Source organism: Octopus bimaculoides, chromosome 12 (assembly GCF_046866305.1).
Source record: "Octopus bimaculoides isolate indiv1 chromosome 12, ASM4686630v1, whole genome shotgun sequence".
Lineage (NCBI taxonomy): Eukaryota > Metazoa > Mollusca > Cephalopoda > Octopoda > Octopodidae > Octopus > Octopus bimaculoides.
The window spans coordinates 18,965,212-18,987,020 of NC_142939.1; positions in this window are offsets into that span (position 1 = coordinate 18,965,212).

Below are 21,809 nucleotides of genomic sequence, written 5' to 3' on the forward strand. Positions count from 1 at the left end.
TATCTTATATGATGAACGTCAGGGAAATGCCCTGTGTAGCACAGAACTGGCAGAAGATTAAAGATTAAACCGATTTTGGTGATTTGAAATTAGAATACAAAGGATGTACCAAAATAATGTAACGCATATCCTCGCCACTCTATACACCCTTTCGGTCCGTCACTCTTGCATATCACACATATATATATATATGTGTTTCAGTCATTGAATTGCGGCTATGCAGGTGTACCGCCTACAAGGGATTAGTCAAAGACATCGACGGCAGTACTCATCTATTAAAAAATATATTTACTTCATCGATGTCTTTTGTCGATCGGTGAAGCATGGCCGCAGTTAAACGACTGATACAAGTACAAGAGGAAAAGAGAGTATACACATACATATATGTATATACATATATGTATATATATACGTACATATATGTATATATATACATATATAAATATATATATACATACGTACATACATATATATGTATATATATATGCACAAATATATATACATACACACACGACGGTGTTCTTTCTGCGTACCAATCTCGCATACGTGGCTTTTTTTTTAACCTGGGGCTATAGTTGTCTAAGATGGCACGGAGGACTGAACCTGGAACCGTATGGTTGGGAAAATATTAAAATCAGTAATTAATTATCAACACTAATAGATGTACACAAAATATTGATTCTAAATTTTGAACCTGACCACTTTACATTATTGGAACACATTGATCGTTGGGAAGTATTAAAGTCCAAACTCGAACCCGACAGAATTTGATCTCGGAACATATAATAATCTCACTTAATTACTGCCGGGTCCCATTTTTACAACGCCAGTTATCTTTCATGAAAGTAAATATTGATTTTATATATTTGTACAATTGTATAAATTTTGAATGGTGACAGAATCGATTCATTTTAAATCAGTAGTTATGTTATGTTTAATTTGTTCACCATTAAACGAGGAATAGTAACGTGGGCTCCTATGGGATTTCAACGTTCGTAAAGCAGGTAGTTCAGTACTTAAAAGCCATTTCGTTCAATGCCCTAGCGACAGTCACCCAATGCACTATACAACTCTGAAACTATCAATAAATAAAGTGTTCATTTATAATTTATGTACAAGGCAATAGTTTTGCAAGGAAAAATGTAGAATTAATGATAATCACACTATACTTTCAAGGTGACACATAAATAAAATATATCAAATTGGATTTCAGTGTAAATGAAATACTGCTTATGGCTTCGCGTTCATTATCACATAAAGTATAACAAATACTAAAACACTACTATATCGAACATATATACAGCTATTTTTATACATAGGTTCGTACATACAAACACATGTATACACGAGTGTTTCAATATGTTTTAAGTCTTCATATTCATCTGTTTACGTCACCGTGTTCTTACTATCACTGGCAGAATCATTAAAGTGGCAGATAATCCGTATATTTAGTTATAAAAACATTACATTCTGTGTTTAGAAAGTGTCACTGTCGACTTTAACGTCCCTTCCATGCTCCAGTAATAGCTCGCCTGTTTTGTACTAATTATAGTATAATCAATTATATGTTCATGTCTTATCAGCCTTGTATCTGGTAATAAAGAAATACCTTAATATATTATATTAGTGTGGAACAGTCATATTCATTTTTATCCTCTGATAAAAGTGTTAAGTATATTAGCAGAAATGGGTAAATTTAAACTTATCCACTAATAGTATAATACTGTTATGTACCGTGATAAAATATGAAATGAATGCAATGCAGGTTAGAAATGTTACTTATTACTATCTTGTTATGTGTTAAAGTTTATTGTTTGATGCACTTTTGAAACTGGTATTACCTGAGCACAAGTAGTTAAACTTGATGTTACGCCAATTAAATACTTTACGATATTATGACGAATGTTTTCTATTGATGGGAGAAATGTGAGTACGACGTTGCATCTCTTGCTGTATCATTTTGGATTCTTCAGCTTATTCAGTTTCATTGACTGACAGTTGAAAGAATATATATTAAGCAGTTGAAAGTAATTATAATGCATAGACTATTAAAAAAAACTAAAAACGAAATGCCGTATGTAACAAACAAGTTTGTTTTTCGAAGCGCTGAAATGTATGGTAGAACAAGTATAAAGATAGATTTTATTCAACGCATAGATACTGAACAGTATAGATATAAAGGATAAGATCCCTTTTTTCTTCTGCTTTTAAAAAAAGAAATATATTTGCCGAAATAAGGAGAAATCTGATTTTACATCACTATGCATAGTTTTAGATTTGTATCTATACATATTGTAACATGTAGAGATTTAACTAACTGTTTCAACATTAATAATCAAAAGCTACAGTACACAAAACTAGAAAATTGTCGTTTAAGTATTTACAATTACAAGCTTGAACATGAATCCATTATGTACAAGCATACATACAGCATATACATGCATTCAATTATATGCAACTAGTCCATTGTGTTTTTGCTTTTTCTTTCAAAATTCCGATGAAAAACCCTTTTTTCCAGTTTAGAAACCAGCTCTTCTTACATAGTTGAGAATTATGGGAAGTAAAACCAAAAGAACATATATATTAATCTGCGAGGACTCTACACTGCGAAATCAAATATATTCCGCTTGACTCGGAATGAATGGCAGTTTGAAAAGTATGGTCATCTGTGGTACAATTGCATAACATCCTACTTTCTAAGAGTGTTTTTTTTCCAGTATCAGTATGTGATTTATATATATATATATATATATATATATATATATATATATATATACATATATTTAATACGCACTCCGTTGCCATACAGCGTAATTTTGTGAAAAATATTGCAAATTATTGCAGACCGCTTATATTCAAGTTTCCCCGTGAAAGAGAAATTGAAATGTTATGTTTCAGGTTCAGATAAAGTATCTTTTGGTTTTAGACTTATAATATGCATATTTATAGTGACGTTTACTGAAATCGATACTTTGAGACCTGTGTAGCTCCTCTAAATAGCTCAGGTAGTATGACCGGCACACAACATACCACATTCTTGAAAAGTTGGAAAATTAAAATCGAGTTTCACAATTACAAGGTGGACGCACATTGTATCCTCACTCAAAAGGAATATGTAACATGGACAGTTAGAATATGTTACAGTTTAGCAAACCCGACAACATATTCGCCATCGTAAACAGTCTACGCAAATAAGGAGTGAGGTATGCACATATAAATTTGCAGATAGTTGTCCCTTTATGAAGAAAACCCAGAGGTATACTTTGCCTTTGTGTAGAAAAAAACCAGAGGCAACTTTGCCAAGCATGCCTGTGAATAACGAATGTAGTAATGAGTTATTGAATATATATATATACATGTGTGCATGTGTGTGTTGTGTGTTGAAGCGTGTTCTTTTCCAGAAAATCACTATATGACTACTTTGTGTCAAAATAACTAATGGTTTTTTAACTATATTACAGTCCGCATTTAGCTTCTTCGCAATTATTATATTACAACATAAATAACATTCTGGTACTGATTGCAATATATTTACCTATTTTTGCTTTTGAAAAGTAACGTGGGTTTACGCGTGATGAAAACATATCGTGTATTAAATGTGAAAGTTATTGTTTCATAGACATTATCTTGAAATCTTTATAACACGTTTCCAATAATGCTTCAGTAATTAATCAACGTCCATTGACTTACAATTCTTATATATATATATATATATATATATATATATATATATATATATATATATATAATAATGTAAGTATGTATGAATGCGTGTATTTGCGTGTGTGTGATTGTGTTTGTATTTGTGTTTGTATGTAATGTGTAGGGGTTCCTAATGGTTTCGTACTGCACTGAAAAATTCATATCGAGGACTAAGTTATAAGAGTAAGACACAGAAGAGAGGCAGGCACTCGATTGTAATGTAAATTTCTTTCAAATGGCTTGTTCGACTTCTCGTGTAACAAAGGGAATTAGTATTATAAATTGCAGGTGACAATATAAATATGCATGTCTATATAGTTGTATGTTTACATTTAATGGTTTTAAGCAATGTGCTGAATTGTAATGAGTTATGAAAGACATTTCATGTCACCAATATATTAAGTATAACGCTCAGGAATTGAAAATATCTTTAAAGTTTCGAGCCTACGCTCTTCTACAGGAAGGAACACAGAAAGAAACAAGGAAAGAAACAAGGAGAGAAAAAAATGTGTGTAGTGGTTACCGATCTATCATGTCGAATGCCGGACTATGAGAAAGAATAGAGAGATGACATAAGTATAAACAATGAACCGCTATAAAATGCTGAGGACTCATACTTGAGTGCCTGCATAATCCCTTAAAATTTTATCAGAGCCTCGCTAACTGCTATTAGTTTCTTGCCTTTGAAAATACAATAGTCCAATGAATTTGTACACTGTATCGTGCATTTCCAGGAAATCATTAATACTCAAAATATATGGCTCACATGATATATTTTGTGTCTAATCGTATAGTAGAAGTACGCGGCACACTATGCCAGATATCAAATTTATATTTAGACCCATACATAAACACAAATATACATTTAGCATACGCAAATTTCACTACACACACAAACAATACATACAAAATGATATAAATATAGTCATCTGTTGATTCACCGTGAAATAGATTATTTAAGTCAATACATAATTGTAGTTTATCTTTAGATACATTATATCTGAAAGGCTTATAAATTTAGTACCTCAGGATAAACATTCCCGTGTTTTGAGCTTGTAATCTGTTTTGGTGAATTTTTTTATTGAAAAATCTGTTTTAATATATATTGAAGTATTACATAAAAATTATGAAGAAAATGCTTATAAAGTTTTCCATTTTACAACCATATATATATTTGCGTCTGTGTCTGCACACACACGGACTCACACGCATGCACACACACTAGAAACTACTATATATGAATGCATAAGCACACACATACACACACACTATATATATAAGAGAGAGAAAGGGAGATCTAAAATTAATTTTAATCTAAAACAAATTTTAATTAAATTCCAAATAAAGATTCATTGTCTTCATACTGATAACATAAGCATGAATATGACTGTGTTTTACTTTTAAGTTATGTAAATATAATGGTTCTTTTCAGAATAAAGTAACGATTTTTTTTTTTGTAAATTGAAATTATAAGTTGCTGCTTGTTTGAAATTTTTGTTCGTTGTTGTGTATAAGATAGAGCACCTGCCGTGGTAAAAGGCCAGATTATATATGACTACTATATGATTTTGTTCATAATATATTTGGTAACTCGTTTGCTGTTTTGAATAGTGTGGTTGAATTGATTGTATGCTTATCCTATCGTTGATTCTCGGGCAATAAACGTCGATACCTACTAACGTTTCTAAATACCTTTTTCTTTTACCCAAATATAGGGCGTATTTTAATTTGTTATTGGTGTTGCTTTTATTTACAACTGTATAATAATCAGGAATATTTTTGCCGCGATTATTCCATGTTTTTAAGTAAATTTCCTTTTTAAATGGGGTATGTTATAATAATCGTCGTCGTACACTATGCTTGTGTCCGAGAATTTGTTCGTCTCGTTGAAGTGTTCCTCCATGTTGATGGCGCCTATTACTGAATATCCAGTAGTTGCTTCATCGGGATTCAACAATATCACATATCTAAAGAAATATCCGGCTTCAACTTCAGCTGCTATACATGAACACACAATTATTATTTCGAGAGATTGAATATGTCATGAGCAGCATTGAACTACAAAAATCACCATACAACACCCCTTTTAGAATATTCAAGTATGGGAAATGTATCTCCAAACCAAACATTTCACTCCGATTTTGAAAATATGAGAAGATACCTATTTAAAGATACACTTACTACCCAACAATTTCAAATTATATAAATTAAAATTATATAAACCTGCTCGTTGGAATTGGTCAACTGACCACGTTTAGGCTGCTTTTCTATTGTCAGTGCCCGGAAGTGTCTGAGGTGTAGGTTTATGCCGAACAACTGATGCCAGGTGGAGGAAGAGTACAGTTGTCGACTGAATCAATAGTGAAAATTAGCCCATCAGATTTCTTAACGAAAGAAGATAAGAATTGTATTCTTTCTGTAGTAGCAACTGCGAGAGGGATTATATGAAGGACAAAAATGAAAGGAATAAGGTGAGGCACCTTCATCATTAGCCCTAATTTGGTGAATTTTTCATTTCCACTTAAAAAGGCAAATACGGCTGGAGAGATGTTTGACTGAAGACATGTTTGGAAAAAGATGGAAGAATGTTGGTCATGAAAGGCTCCGCGTGAATGTGATATGGTTTAAAAACCCAGGTCAGTGGTAAGGCGGGGTTCGTGGTGTCCGTTATAATCCTGCCTCCATTCCATCTATTATGTCTTATTTTGCCCTATCATCATCCGTATTATATATGTTTTTAGAATTTTTGAAAGGACCCTAATCGCATTTCTTGTAAAGCCATTCGACTTCATTGTGCTGTCTCTTCTATGTATGTCCTTATGGATAATAAAACATTAAGAAACTTGATTACGCCGGGCGAAATGCTTAACTGTATTTCGTCTGTCTTTACGTTGTGATTTTTTCATCCTTTCGGGGTCGATAAATTAAGTACTAATTACGTACTGGGGTCGATCTAATCGACTGGCTCCCTCTCCAAAATTTTCGGGCCTTTGGCCTAGAGTAGAAAATAATATTTCCGGATTGATTCTAGTGGTTCTATTTTATCAACTAAATATATAGATTTCGTGCAAATATTGGCAAAAGAAGTGAGGGATTAAGTCAGTTACATCCACTCCAAACTCAGTTGATTCTTACTGTAGTAACCCCGAAAGGATGAAAGACACAGTTGACCTAGGTAGAATTTGAGGTTAGAACGTAAAGACGAGCAAACCATTTTCCCCCGCGAGCCAAGAATTCTGCACGCCCACTGCCTTAGATTTCAGACAAATGTAAAACATGTAGGATGTTGGTATAAATTTTCATTAAAAGAAATGAAAATACTTAAGCAAGATATTCTCATTTTAACGATAGTAAATATATTGCTACAAGTTAGCGATCAAGTGATCATTTGCAGAGAGTAAAAACTGAGAGAGAGAGAGAGAGGGGGGTGAGGGAAGGAGAGAGGAAGATCATTAAGCTGAAGATTGGAATTCTCTAGTTCCGGCTTTGGGTATATTGATGAGCTGTTTTCCTTGAAATTAATACTACTTTGCATCATTTAGATCTGTGATAGGAGGAAATATTTTGGCGTCACATCCATATATATATTAACATATAATGAACATTATAATCAACATTATCATAATATGCAGCGCATAACTTTGTATAATTACTATTAATTAGTTCTGTATATGTGCTTTTCTTCCATTTTGAATAGGTCACTGGTTTTATAGACGAAAACATTACTTTTAGATTTTCGTTAATTCCTTGAGTAAGAAGTAAGATTATATTAAAATGAAGTGTATGTAAACATACACTTCATTAATTAATGAGAGTAAACTCGTATTAACAATATATAAAACGGTTTTAAGAGAATTTTAATATTATATTTTTCATTCAAAAACAGAAGATAATATCGGTTTCGTTTTGGACTCATTGTTAATTTTTTTCCTATTTCAGAGACATAGTAGCCGATGGAGAGGTTTCCAGCAGTTTCCAACAGGTTGTTTCAAAGATGAGAAGTTGCTGATGTCAAAACATCCTTCACTTTCGTCTTAGAAAATGCTGCGAGACATTGAGTAGCCTGCTGGTCGTACTTTAAGAACACATGCACAAGACAGCATATATTTTAAAGAAAATAAATTCACGCAACAATATTTTATAGGCTGTCTTTTCCTTTAATCTATCATTATTCTAATGTGTCTAATCCCTTGTATATCAAGGTATGTATCTGAACTGTACACTCTCACAAGAAGTACCTGTGTTTGTTCAATTTGCGTCGAACAATGTGTCGAAAAAACAAATCTTTTACTAAACTCTGAGACTTCCTCCATCTCACCGCAACTAATCTCCTTGATCGCTCTCCTCGTTGTTTTGTTATTACAAATATCAATAGGTAGAAGTTAAAATAAGCATCGAAAACGTGTAACTGACAAGCCAAGCATTGGTGAAAAACGTCTGTGTAAATAAATTTCACATCTCACAGTAAATAAAAAAAAAAAGAGAAAGCAAAATAAAATAGACAGAAAATATGTATTCTTAAATGACGCTTAAATTTTAAGTGCTCAAATATAGAAGTGTATATATATGAAAATTTTAAAGCATGTGTGTTTAACTTTCTGTGTGACTGCGTGCGTACGCGTTAATTCTGCTATGACTGAAGGTACGTAATATATATATACTTTTGGCAATATATGTATGAATGCGAATTGCGTACAATTTTGAGTTAGTTATACTATATAGCTGAGAATATAAGCTGGATTGTATATATGCGTGCATAGATCCGTGTGTGAACATGTTTCTTTATGTTAGATTGAGATTTTGTCTAGCCATTTGAATATACTTTATAGAGTATAGCGGAAATTGTATAAGCTCACGCATATGTGTATGTTTCTGTGTTAGTTTTTCGATAAATACTAATAAAATTTGTTTGGTTTCTTTTTACCTGTACGTTTATGAAAATACGTCTTATTTTTTTTTCTTTGTACCTTTGAACTTCAATATCAATAACCTTTTAAAGTTAGAATATTTTCAAGAATGTTATCTAAAAGACTATATATGGTTTGATATATCTCACATAGTAATATAGCTGGCGGACTGTTCAATGACACACCATATTTACAAAAAAACAAAACAAACAAGAAAACAACAACAAAAAAGCGAGTGTACAATGAAAAACATATCCATAAACAACTATAATTAGTTATGCTGTTGCACATGAAAACACTGTAGAACGTTTAGAGTTTAAAAAAATGATATTTTGAAAAATATATAACTAAACAAAACTTACATTTAAATACTGGATAATTCAAAGTCATGTTGAAATTGTCTGTATCTGTACGATAACATATGTATATATGATATACATATGCATATATACGCACCTTCATCAGCACACATAAACACACACACACACACACACATAAACACATAAACACACACACACACACACAGACACACACACACACACACACACACACACACACACACACACACACACACACACACACACACACACACACACACACATATATATATATATATATATATATATATATATATATATTGCACAGTATATATGCCTACATATACATACATATATAAAAACCCATCAACAACAAACGTGCAAGAATAGAGAATCTCAAATCTGTATCAAACGTGTTTCGCTGCAGTTTACACGAGTTTGGTTTCGATCAGTAACTGATGTAGTATCTGCAGGTATAAATAAAATGAAAACAAAAAAAAAATGATACTGCTATTTGAACATCATTGAAGCGCAATTGAAAATAGCAACTTTTAACCCAATGCGATTTCCGTTTTCCAATCATGAACGATATTGCAAGAGATAATTCCATTACATCGACTGTAGTACTCAACTGGTACTTATTTTATCGACCTCAAGAGGTTGAAAAACAAACTCAACCTCGGCGGATTTTGAATTCAGAACGCAAAGATGGACGAAATGCCGCTAAGCCAGCTACCGATTCTGCCAGCTTGTCGCCATAATCATGTCTGATATTGATAACGAAAACAATGATATCGATAACAGCACTACTACCACCAGCCACAACAGTATCACCAAATATGCGAGCTACTTGAGAGGATGTATTATTCCATATTTCCCCTGGTGTTTGCATTTAAATCAAGATCTACTTCAGAACTAAGGAATAACATTGTGAAGATCCCTCTATCGCCTATAAAAAGCAGTTGAAAATCTACTGGGGAAAAAAGCTCACCCAAACTTAAATCAATTCATGGTTAAACACATTCGTCAGCAGAAATATTTCTTTGCACGTGAAATGGATCTCACAGATAATAATTGTTATTCAAACTCCTTCGATAATAGACGAATATCTAAAAACATTCCAAAAAAGTGAAAACCGCCACAGAAGAGACATAAAACTGTAAACATATCATCGCCACCGTCGCTACTATTACGCATCTCTCACATCTTCACTTTAAACTAATCCAGCAGAGACGATTGTTAAATATACAGAAATTAAAAAAATATATTCTAAAATTAAACTTGAAAATAATTTTTCCAACTTCCTTAAGATTTTATTGAATAACAAGTCTTCACAAAATTATGGTGGAGGCGGGGAACCCTGTTATTTTAAAATTTATTGAAAATGTTTCAGAAGACTTCTGAAAAATAGGCGACAACACGTATAAGAATACCAGTACCTGCTTGTTTGCAGCTGCTGCCATTATGAAAATTGGGAAAGAGCACAGGTGACACCTGTAGTGCACGCAGTAATGAAATAACTGAAAATAAACCTACCCAAAGGATAATTAAACTGAAGAAAATATCTGCGCCGCAGAATCGGATATTCAAACGCCATCTGCAAGTATAAGCGAAGGAATAAGCTCACAGTACACCAAATCGAACGTAAAATACTAGGAAAATATATGGAGAATTCAAAAAGGTGAGTGAAAACCGACCATCGTTATCGGAAAATATACCATAAAGAGACGGTATTGACAGCAATTTTTCATCCGATACGCAAGCTCTTTCCCAAGGCATAACGAAAAACACATTTTAAAGCATTTTGACCTGAGCTCTGGAATGGAAAGAAAGATTTTTATCAGAATGCATTATGGCTAGTTATAATCGGGAAACGAAAATCGATACACAAGATCAGCATTCAAATTGTCACCAAAACTGGGAACGCAGCATAATGGGAGATAATCAAGAAAAAATTTTGTTAGTTGAATATCGGTACAAGATGCTGATATTTTATATGAAGTCACTAATATGTATAATTAAAAGAAATATGGTAAACCACATTGACAAACAAACTTGCCATAGAATGGAAAAATGTTGTAACCAAGAATGAAAACACTGGCTAATGTATCCAAACTTTGCTAATGTAGCCAAACTTTGCTAATGTATCATGTAATTTTCTCCAAGTCCATTCTGAGTTCAACATTTTGATTATGCACGAGTAGGAAAACAACGCAGAATACTTATGGGAGTATACGGTACTATGAAATCTTGAGATAACATGATTACATTACAGAAATGCATTCGATTTAGTTTTCTGCCCATATTTGCTGGAGTAAGACATTACTCTTGATTGCCTGAGTTACTGTCTTGAAAGTTTCGCGGAGACTGGGGCAAGAAACTATAAACTTGTAAAAGAAAGCAGAACTATTTTGTGATAAAGTAAAAACTAATATTCCAAGGAGACTGTTTGCGAGCATCTAATTATTTCAAAACTAAATTCACTCTAATTTCTGTTTCTCAGAGAGCTGATGGTTATGGTTACCAAATTAGAAGTGAACAATATTAAAAAAAAAAAAAATCCTAACGTTGTTCTTTCCTATGTTTCTATACATTTCACATTTAAATCTGTTTCATATTTGTAAGTAACATCTATGTGCTAAATACAATGATAAATCAGCTTTGTTATTTAATGCTTTTGGGATGTCGACATAGCGTTTCCTATATTTGAATGTCATGTTTATTTCACATAAGTTTTTATTCTTCAGATTATACAGTTATTTGCAGAATTCATGGTCCATACACGTTCCCTTAACCTTTTAGAATTAATGTTGGCGTTTTGTTTTTCTCTCTTTGCATTCCAGGTTCACTGCATAATTTTAGAACAGCTTCAAGAGGGACAATCTGAGTACACTCTTATAATGAAATAACCAGTATGTACCTTTATTATATCCCAAACTTTTCTAATCCAAAGAAGTCTAACAATTTTTCTCCATAAATTCGTGAAGTCAAATTCCCTCAGATGATATGTAAGTCTTGACGTTTTGAAACTGTTTTCTTGTGTGACTGCAGACGATTCCTCACAGGTGTCAGCATTTGAATCTGAAAATGATGCAGGTATGGTGTCTTTCCAAAGGGACAAAGGTGCCACAATACCTTCTCTAAGTTTTGGAATAAAACAAAGTGAAACTGTTGAAGAAAGGTCCACACCTAGAATCTGAACACTTGCCATTCACAAAAGCAACAACTATTGCTATATGCATTAAATACTTGACTGCTGTTAGCAGGCTTTAGTGTACTAAATGCACTAGAGTAGTGTATTAGAGTATTGTTGTTAGCAGGATTTAGTAAGAGTTGATGCCACTATACTAAACTCAAAACAAATCAGTTTTCATTTCATTGCGAATATTAATATTTATCTATATTTACTGTTGATATGTGTGTGTGAATATAAACCATCATGCGTGTGCATCATATTATTTTGTAATACATTAGAATCCGTAGAAATTGTTTTCTGTCAGTAAAACAATTATAATACGCTCTATGAACCTTGTACAGACCAGTGACAAGAACGCTGGATTTCTGAAACGCATATTATTATATATTGATCTATAGTTATAAAAAAAATAATATATTATGTCAGAAGCCATAAATTTTTAATTAAATTTCCATCATTTTTTACCTGTAAACTACGAAACCTAATGCAATTTTCCAGTCTTTGCACTGATAATCTGCATAATACAAAAACAATTCCTCTGAATCTATGTGTGTGTATGTGTGTGTGCGTGTTTTCCTTGCATGTAAGTATTGAAGAAAAATAATGTCTCCCTTGCATAAGATGAAGGATCCAATTTCATTTCTCTAAACGTTATCACCACTAAAGCTACAATCACTTGCTCTTAGAAGATTATAGGGCTTTCTGTTAGATTTGAATAATGTATTAATTCATTTTAAAATGATATACACATTAAAATGTCATTTGCATAAGTTTCTTCCTTTAGTAACATTTGATGACTTCCCTATCAGATTCGACTTCGGCGGAATTTGAACTCAGAGTGTAAAGACGGGCGAAATGCCGTTAAGCATTTTGTCCAGCGCGCTAACGATTCAGCCAACTCGTCCCCTTAATGTTACTAGAACCTCCCCACCAGGATTTTGATAAGAAGATAAATGTGAAGTCGCACAATGCCAAGAGAACTTTCGCTTTTATTGCAGATAGTGTTCTATAATTCTATATGTATATTTTCCTGTGTGTAAAATGAAAGAGATTAAATATAGCTGGCTATTCATTTATTCGTCACTTCAAGTATCCCTTGAGAAACAAGTTATAAATGTGAAAAGGTAACAGAGAATACGTGTGATACATCAATCTATCAGTGTGATATTAAATATTTTCGAATAGTCAGATCACTTTCAAAAATATACAACTAATGATTCACTTTCGTCACGCACTGATAACATATATGGCGGTATATGCTAAAAGTGATTTCGCCGGTGTGCAGATCTATGATGGAAGATGTTTTGTCTCGTCTTTTTTTATATTTCGAGCTACATTTTCCAGCGTATACTTTGGTTTATATATTTCTTCTCTTACGAAGACGGTAGAATTTGATTTTTTAACAATTGGGTGTTATATCTAGCAGGTCACGAAGAATTTCTTGAACCATACTGGAACACAGCAAGAAAGACTACGTAGTGCAGTATAGTGCATTCGAACGAACCTTTTCTCCTTTAATTTTTTAGTTCAATTTAGAGCTATATTGTCTAAACGCCATGCTGAAACAGTCTACATAATTGAATTTCTATAGCTTTTCTCTCGTACCTGTTATGTCCGGAGTTAGTGTTTATGTGAGATTTTAAGTAATATCTGTCTCAAAATTCTAACGAAGATCTCGCGATATAACAGCGTTGAATTTATACCTGAATTCCTAGAGTCTTGAATGGATGGAGTACGCAACTAGTAAGCTGAGGAGCGAAGGCTATTGTAGTAATGGTACAAGATAGATCAAGGACACAGCACATCTAAGAACTTAGGCCGCAATATGTTTGCGAATGATGTTACCAATACGTAGGGTGGGCTTTTTTTGAACGCAGCCTAAAGAGAGTGTGTGTGTGTGTGTGTGTGTGTGTGTGTGTGTGTGTGTGTGTGTGTGTGTGTGTGTGTGTGTGTGTGTGTGTGTGTGTGTGTGTGTGTGTGTGTGTGTGTGTGTGTGTGTGTGTGTGTGTGTGTGTGTGTGTGTGTGTGTGTGTGTGTGTGTGTGTGTGTGTGTGTGTGTGTGTACAGCACGAGTTTGCTGGGCCAGTGTTTCATTGTTTCTCATCCGAACGTTCATGAGAGTTAGTAAGGTGCCAATTATTTTGGGGCTTAGAAGAGTGGGTGGTCTCTGAAATGTAGTCATTATGTTTAGGATGTGTATTTAGCAGGAATTCCCATGTAACGCTTGATGGTAGATCAATGAAATGATAGATCCTTATTGAATTTCACTGACGTTCTTTTGCCGATAACGAATGTGGAAGAATATATAGTTTAAAATCTCTACAGAAATGTGGAGAGAGGAAGAAGAAAAAAAAAAAAAAAAAAAAAAAGGAAATTTTCAAATTCGCAGTCAAGAAAACACATGCTTCATACAAAAACTTTAAACAAAAAGGTAACGTGAAATACTGGTAAGTGATAAATTATATATTTCAGTATATCACATTTACTATATTTTTTATTTCGAAAGACAATCCAAATATTATATATTATCAGAAGGCTTCAGTTGTCATACAACTTTTTTTTCTGTTCCGCTAGGCATAGTTGTGTGACATTAAGCCCGTTTCTCAGCCACACGATTTCAGGTTTAATCATACTGTGTGGCACATTGGGCAAGTGTCAACTATTGCCTCTGATCGACCAACGCCTTTTGAGTGGATTTGGTAAATGGAAACTGAAAGAATCTCGTGTGTCTTAACACGGCTTTATTATCGGTATTGGTACATTTACGTCTCTGAAACTTAGCATTTCGGCAAAAGAAAACGACAGAAGTATCTGGTTTTAAAAAGTACTGGGGTCGATTCGTTCGACTGAAAAGACATGGCAGTGGTCCGACTGAAAAAAGAAATAAACACGCTGTTTTCCATCGTATGGTGCATTTTATTTTCTTATCGAATGTTTTACCTTCGGATTTATGCATTTCATTTAACTTCAAGTTTATTACATAGTAAATATTTAATATCTCGAATGTAGCTGAAGAAGTATTAAAGTTTTGCGTTTAAGCTCGCATTTATGTGCATGAATTGGCAGAATATTTAGAGCCTTACAAAAATAACTTACTGTGTCCTAATTTCGCCTACAACAGACGTGATATACAGTCCAACCTTCATCAGGCGTCTTGGGGAAATTTCGAAACTGTTTTTTCATCTAAACGTGACTGGTTTCGCATCAGCCTCTGTGTCACAAATACCACCTTTCAATAAACGAAGTAAAGACGGTTTTTGATGGACTAGAGTAGTGAGAAATGCTAAATAAATGTGTGCAGTTTTTCAACAACATTCAGATCTCAAAATATTTTTATTAATGGGTTATTTGTTTTGACATCCTTGTCAATCTAGACAGGGATATATCAGAGTATTCTCAGTTAAACATAAAGAGCCTATTGCATTACTACATCATTTACATAGATGCGTGGAACAACTGCTTAAATGTATTTGTTGTTGACTGCCTTTATATAGTTCGGTTGTGTATGTCTGGAAGCGGTGAAATAAGTAATAGTTAAATACTAAAGACAACCAAAATTAGTGTTACTGTACAGATGTTGAAAATTATTTTTAGCGGGTGTCACATTAACAATATTAATGTTACGCCCGTAGTATATAGAGCAGTTGTAAGTTAACCTAAATGATAGAGCTCCCCCAAGAGACATTCTGAAAACATAAAAAAAAATGCTAATATGAAGATACATAAACATTTCAAATGGATGGGTATATTAAATATGTAACGGCCAGTAAAATATAAAACAAAAAAAAAAATGAAATAAGTGTTGTATTTTGCTTTTACACACACAAAAGAAAAAAAAAGGCTCACTTCCCAAATATGCCACTCTGCTGCTAAATAATAAAGACATCTGAAATGTAAGTAACGGCCATTTGGGGAACTGGGGACCTATTAAGCTCTTCTCAATATATTTTTAGTGTTTGTTGCTGCTTTGTTTTGTTTCAACTTTTTCGATACAGTGTTCACAAGTGAAAAAACGAAGACAGAGGAGATGAGGAAAGTGAAAAAGAGAAGGATAATGTATGTGAGAATGAAGGAGTGAGGTGGTATAATTCGCTATCTTTTGGTTTAAATCTAACATTTATTTCGTCTGTGACAGTATGGGAAGTCAGCTCTATGACTTAATGTATTAGTGGTGCAAACGAAATAAAAGTCTGGAAAGTGAATTGAAATGTGATGCGTAATCGGCTAAAATCACAACTTGTACGCAAATAAAATTAGTTTGAAGCAACCTGGAAGCAAATTGGAAAAAGTACAGCATCTTAGCCACTAATTCATTTGTACTTATTTCTAATAGCTTCAATTGAATATGAAAGGAAATTGACGCCTAGACGTTGTTTCAAAAAAAAAAAAAAAAAACGTTAAAAGCAGCGGAGTATCTTCAATTTGTGCAGAGTGTATTCTATTTTGACGAATAGTACAAGTGAAAATTGACTAATTTAATAAAAAATATAAATCTAAAATATGGAATGTCACATTTATGAAGAAGTGGGGTTGGATGTGAGTTTCAATTTTACGACTATAGAACAAGGGAAGAACACGCAGTTTTTGTTAACGAACTTAACCCACGTTACTCTATATCAGCGGTTCTCGACAGGGGTTCATATCCGATTTTTCGTTAAAATTTATGTGCAATAAATTGGATATAATTCTACAATATACAAAATATTTGAGCAATTTTAATTCCTAATATAAAAGAAACAAAAAAAAATTTTTAAACATCGCATGACAACAGGGTTCCCCCGAGTAAAATAGCAACCAAAAATGTCTATGGGCACAAAGGGGTAACTTAAGTATCTTGCTCTCTATTAAAGCCTAATAAGCAGAAATCAGAGTTTCAACTTCAAGATATTTGCTTAACTTACAATGCTGGATATATTTTGCACAAAAAATTTCAAGGAAAATAAAATTAGTACAAAAAAGAAATTCAATGTATTAATTATATGTATATACAGGATACATTGTCTACTTCAGAGGAATTGATAGAGTTGATGCCATATGGATTTAAATGCAGAATCCTAAGAAATATCTTAACAGATTAAGACATTAATACAGATCTCAGAGTATTCTCCAAGCTTTAGTAGGTCACACATTTTAGAAAACCTTAATGTAAATCAAGCATTTGACTGGTATTCTTTTTTTTTCATTCAATATCGTTCTGAGTTGAAAGTTATTCCGCCCTCACATCTCCAAAGTGACAACATCTCCATACCAACAACCAGGACCTTTAAAAAAAATTTATTGGGGTGTTTGTAAATTGCAGGCTGTTCGTGCATTATTGCAGGATAGTGATTAGCTGGTTCTAGCATAAATTCTAGTTTTGCCGATTTTATAGGACAATTTTCTTTTTCCTGTGGTAAAATTTGGGGAATTTATAATCTGAATCATTCAAACTTTTATTCGCGCCTGTCATTTTTCCCGCCAGAGTACATGTATGATGTAATTTGAAAGCAAATCTTTGGTCTGGGTCTTATCCGCCTCCCCCTTTGGTTTAAGTACAATCGGAATTCCAAAACCTACATTTTTGTGAGTGCAAAAGGGAAGCATTTCATTCAGCGGAATGTTGTGTGATTTTTTCTCGAGACTCCATGATTAGTCATATCGAACAATTGCATTTTGTCTAACAAAATGTAGTTCACGTTTATGCTGAGATCACACCTGGCAGTCGAATATCTAAATAATCCACTGATACTGTTTCTTTTCTTTTTGTGCCTACTGTTCCATTGTACTTGGCGCAACTACTGCAGAGTTCATTTACAATCGAATCGTTTATTAGAATAACGATTCCGTTGGTAATTTCTTGCTCCAGACATGCAACTTAAAGTACCTTCAATTTCAAGCAAATTAAATTCCTTCACATTTTATGTTAGAAATCAACTCAGGTTTTTCTTGTTTTTTTTACTGGATTTCAAATAAAATGGCAGCTGAGAATCTACATGACTTTTCTCATATGAATGTTTCCTATCAACCCAAAGTCCGCCAATTTTTAGAAAGACTATAGTCGAAGTTCGTGTTATTGGGACTTTTTTGATTGACCATGGGATGGCAATATCGAAATTGGTTGTAGTTCGACCGCAATTCATTAAGTAACTATTTGCAGGCATTGGTATTCGCTCTTAATTTTGTCATACCAAAATACAATAAGAACAATCTTTAGTAAAATCATTTTTTCAAGAACAAGCATGAAGAAATTATTTTTGTGGATATATTTACTAATACTTCAGAAAATTTTATAGCCTTTTGGTGATACGTGAGTATCAAAAAAAATGGAGTAAAATATATCAAGAAAGAAATTAAAAGCATTTAACAGAAGTCTAAAATGTGGTTGAACATTAAAAGTGATGAATTGAAAAAATATAATCTCAGACTGAAGAAAATATGCTAATAAGCAATATTGATAGGATTATAAAAAATTTAAAATTCAATATTAAGTCTTTGATTAAACAAGAAAGTGGTTGTAAAAAAAAGAAAAGAAAAAAAAAAAAGACATACAGGTCGTTCAGTCAGGCAGCTGTAAATGACCTAGATAATCCTTTGGGATTTGCTCAGCAGTATGCTAAGAGTTCATCTAAGCTACAAGTATGATGACAGCATTCACACACAATTCCACACCAAAAGTTGCTTTTTCTTGTTAAGTGCGACTTTGCTTTCTTTTTACTGATAACAACTCCATTGAGTTTGCTGCGTTTAGGTTTCGGACAACGAGTTGTGTAAAATAAAATTTCGTCCATTTTACCATATTCTTCCCGGTTGCAGACAAGTCGCAAGAAGTTGGGCATTTTAGCGGCGCAGTAGCTACTTGACACAGAAGTTCTACTGATAGTTTCATCGTTACACCGATGTTCCAAACCCGCCTTCACCGTATAGCGACTAAGTGTGGTAACGAAAAGCAAGAAAACAATATTCCATGTAAACATTTTGATAATCTTTTCCATTTTTTTATATGTTTTCACGAGTCTGAAGCCTCTTGGGTGTGTACTGCTTGACAGGAAGGTTAGAATTGATTTTAAAACCAGCGTGTCAAAGAATATATTTAATTAACCACCCACGTAAAAGTTTCGCTCTTCCTTTCGCTGCTGCTGCTGCTGCTGTTTGAAATATATTTGTCGGGACAAATATCGTAGCTTCTAATTCTGCTGAGAAAACCGGATGTTGTTATAGAATCACCTGGGTTGCCCATACAGAAGTTATCTTAATATTAGTAGCTTTTCCAACCGTGACTAAAAGAAAGAAGAAAAAAAACAACTTTTTTCGACTACATTCAATGTTTAGTATATCTGTTTATTTTGGCCCTTCGTTGGCCAGCGGGGTTCCTTGGGACACCATCAAATTTTAAAAGTAAGGCAACTTGTATATTTTTTAAAAATTTAAATCATTTTATATCTCATGACTTTTATTGTCAATAGTTTATGTATGTACACAGACATTTTGAGTTAGGATTTTCCAGTCATATGGATGTTATAGCATATAATATAGTAATTGAGGTCCAACTGGACGCCCATTAGCATTTTGTGAAACTACTTAGCAGCATTTCGCCTGTATTTACTTTCAGAGTTCAAATTCCACCGAGGACGATCTTATTTTTCACCGTTTCGGGGACCCTAAAATAAGTACTAGTTGAGCGCTGGAGTCGATATAATCGACTTGTCTCCCACTACTGAAATTGCTGGCCTTGTGACACAATTTGAGTGCAATGATTCCGAAAGATGACATTGAATTTGCATTCTTAGCACTTTCTGGCAGATTCGAACGTGAATATGTAAATCGCTGTTGAAATTCTTCAGTGGAGAACAACTTGCAGGCGAATGCGTGATTAATAACACTGTGCGAGATACAATAGGGTAAAGAAGATTTCGGAAAACCGTTGTTTCGACATTTTGCACATGACTTACCACTGTACACATTCTTTCATTCGTTTCAGCTATGCGGTTGTGGTCATACTCGAGCACCATATGATGATTTTTAGTTCCAATTTAGGATCTATGCTAGGTCTTTTGAGAGGAGCAGACCTCCCAAAAGAAAGCCGATTTAATCAATTATAATACATGAATGGTCTTCTGTTTTATGGGACCTGAAAGGTGAAGGTGACTTTCGTCACCTTTGCCTTTCATCCCGGGATCTGATTTGAACTCAGAGACTAAAGAGCTATAACTAAATGCCGCAACGCATTTTGTTCAACGCTCTAGCGGCGCCGCTGTAAAATCAACACTCTACTGCTCTTTAAATGATATTGGGTCGAGTTATTTCGGGGTTGTTTGTTAGTCTATAGCATCAGACCAAGCACATCACTCGTATTTTATTCATCGACTCTGGAATTCTGAAGTACAATGATCACTTCGGTGTGATTAGAAATTGAATTAAAGCGTCGGATTAAATACAATGAATCGTCTTTGCAAACTCCCTAAGAAATCTGCCTGCCTGCCTGCCGGCTTTGTCCTTTCCATAGCAAAATTTCCTAATCTCAGCACAAGGCCTTCAGTATTTGAGGGGAGGTATTAGTATTATTCGGGATAATTTATCTCAAAACATGGCAAGTATTATATTGTATCAGTCCTGAAGTCCTGAAGTAATGGAACGGCGTGAATTGAACTCAGAATGTAAAGATCCGTAACAAATACAGCAAACTATTTTTCCCCGACGCCATCATGATCCCGCCAGCTCGCCGTCAATCCTCTTCTTTCTATTAATAATTTCTAATATAAAATGAGGCAGTGAAGGTGGCGCGCTGACAGAATAACTGCTTAGCGGTATCCCGTCTCTGTGAAGTTATTGTGTGAGTCTATGGTGAACTGTTTATTGAATTGTTGCCGTTGTTGATTGAATTGTTGTTTGAATTGTTGCCGTTGTTGATGCGTTAATTGTTGTTTTGTTTCCCATTGTGGGGAAAATGGAGAAGGAGCCGGAGGCAGGCCAACGTTATGCGGCCGCAACGGGCAAAGGAGTAGACACGCGAGAGTTGGAGGTCCGCGAGATAGAAGTGGAGCCTAGAATGACGAAGGAGAGTGAGAAATTAATCACAAAGGAAGGAAACACTTTGAAGCTAACGCCCCTGAAGGCCAACGTGGCAAAAAGAACGGTTATATTTAGAACCAAGAAGGCAGCCACGAGAAAGATAGACATAGCACCATTAGAGGTCATATAAGAACAACAAACCTTACGAGAGGGAGAAGATACGCCACTGAGGAGGTGCGCTTCACAACGGAAGAGGAAGCAATGAAGCAATAAAGGAATCAATAAAGCACTCCGCAGAGGCAATAAGGACAGAGGAATGGGTGCTCTTGCCTTCGTACTGCGGCAAACGTGTGGCCAAGGTGTAGTGACGTTAATCAGAAAGGATCCAGACAAGGGGGTCGTTTTAGATTGGGGTAGTGAGGTCGGAGCGTGGCCTGATCATCGCTACATTTGTGTTGTCTCTGTATTATTAATTTAATTCGATTTTGAAAATATCTTATATAATTTTTATATTCATATTTTATGTAAAACTATAACGTATTACTGATCCCAGTCCGTTGTTTTGTCCATTTCTGTGTTTGGCCCCCTGTGGGCAATAAAGAAATTGGATTTCGTCTGTTTTTATGTTCTGAGTTCAAATTCCGCCGAGGTCGACTTTGACTTTCATCCTTTTGGGGTCCTTTAATTATATAGAAGCTG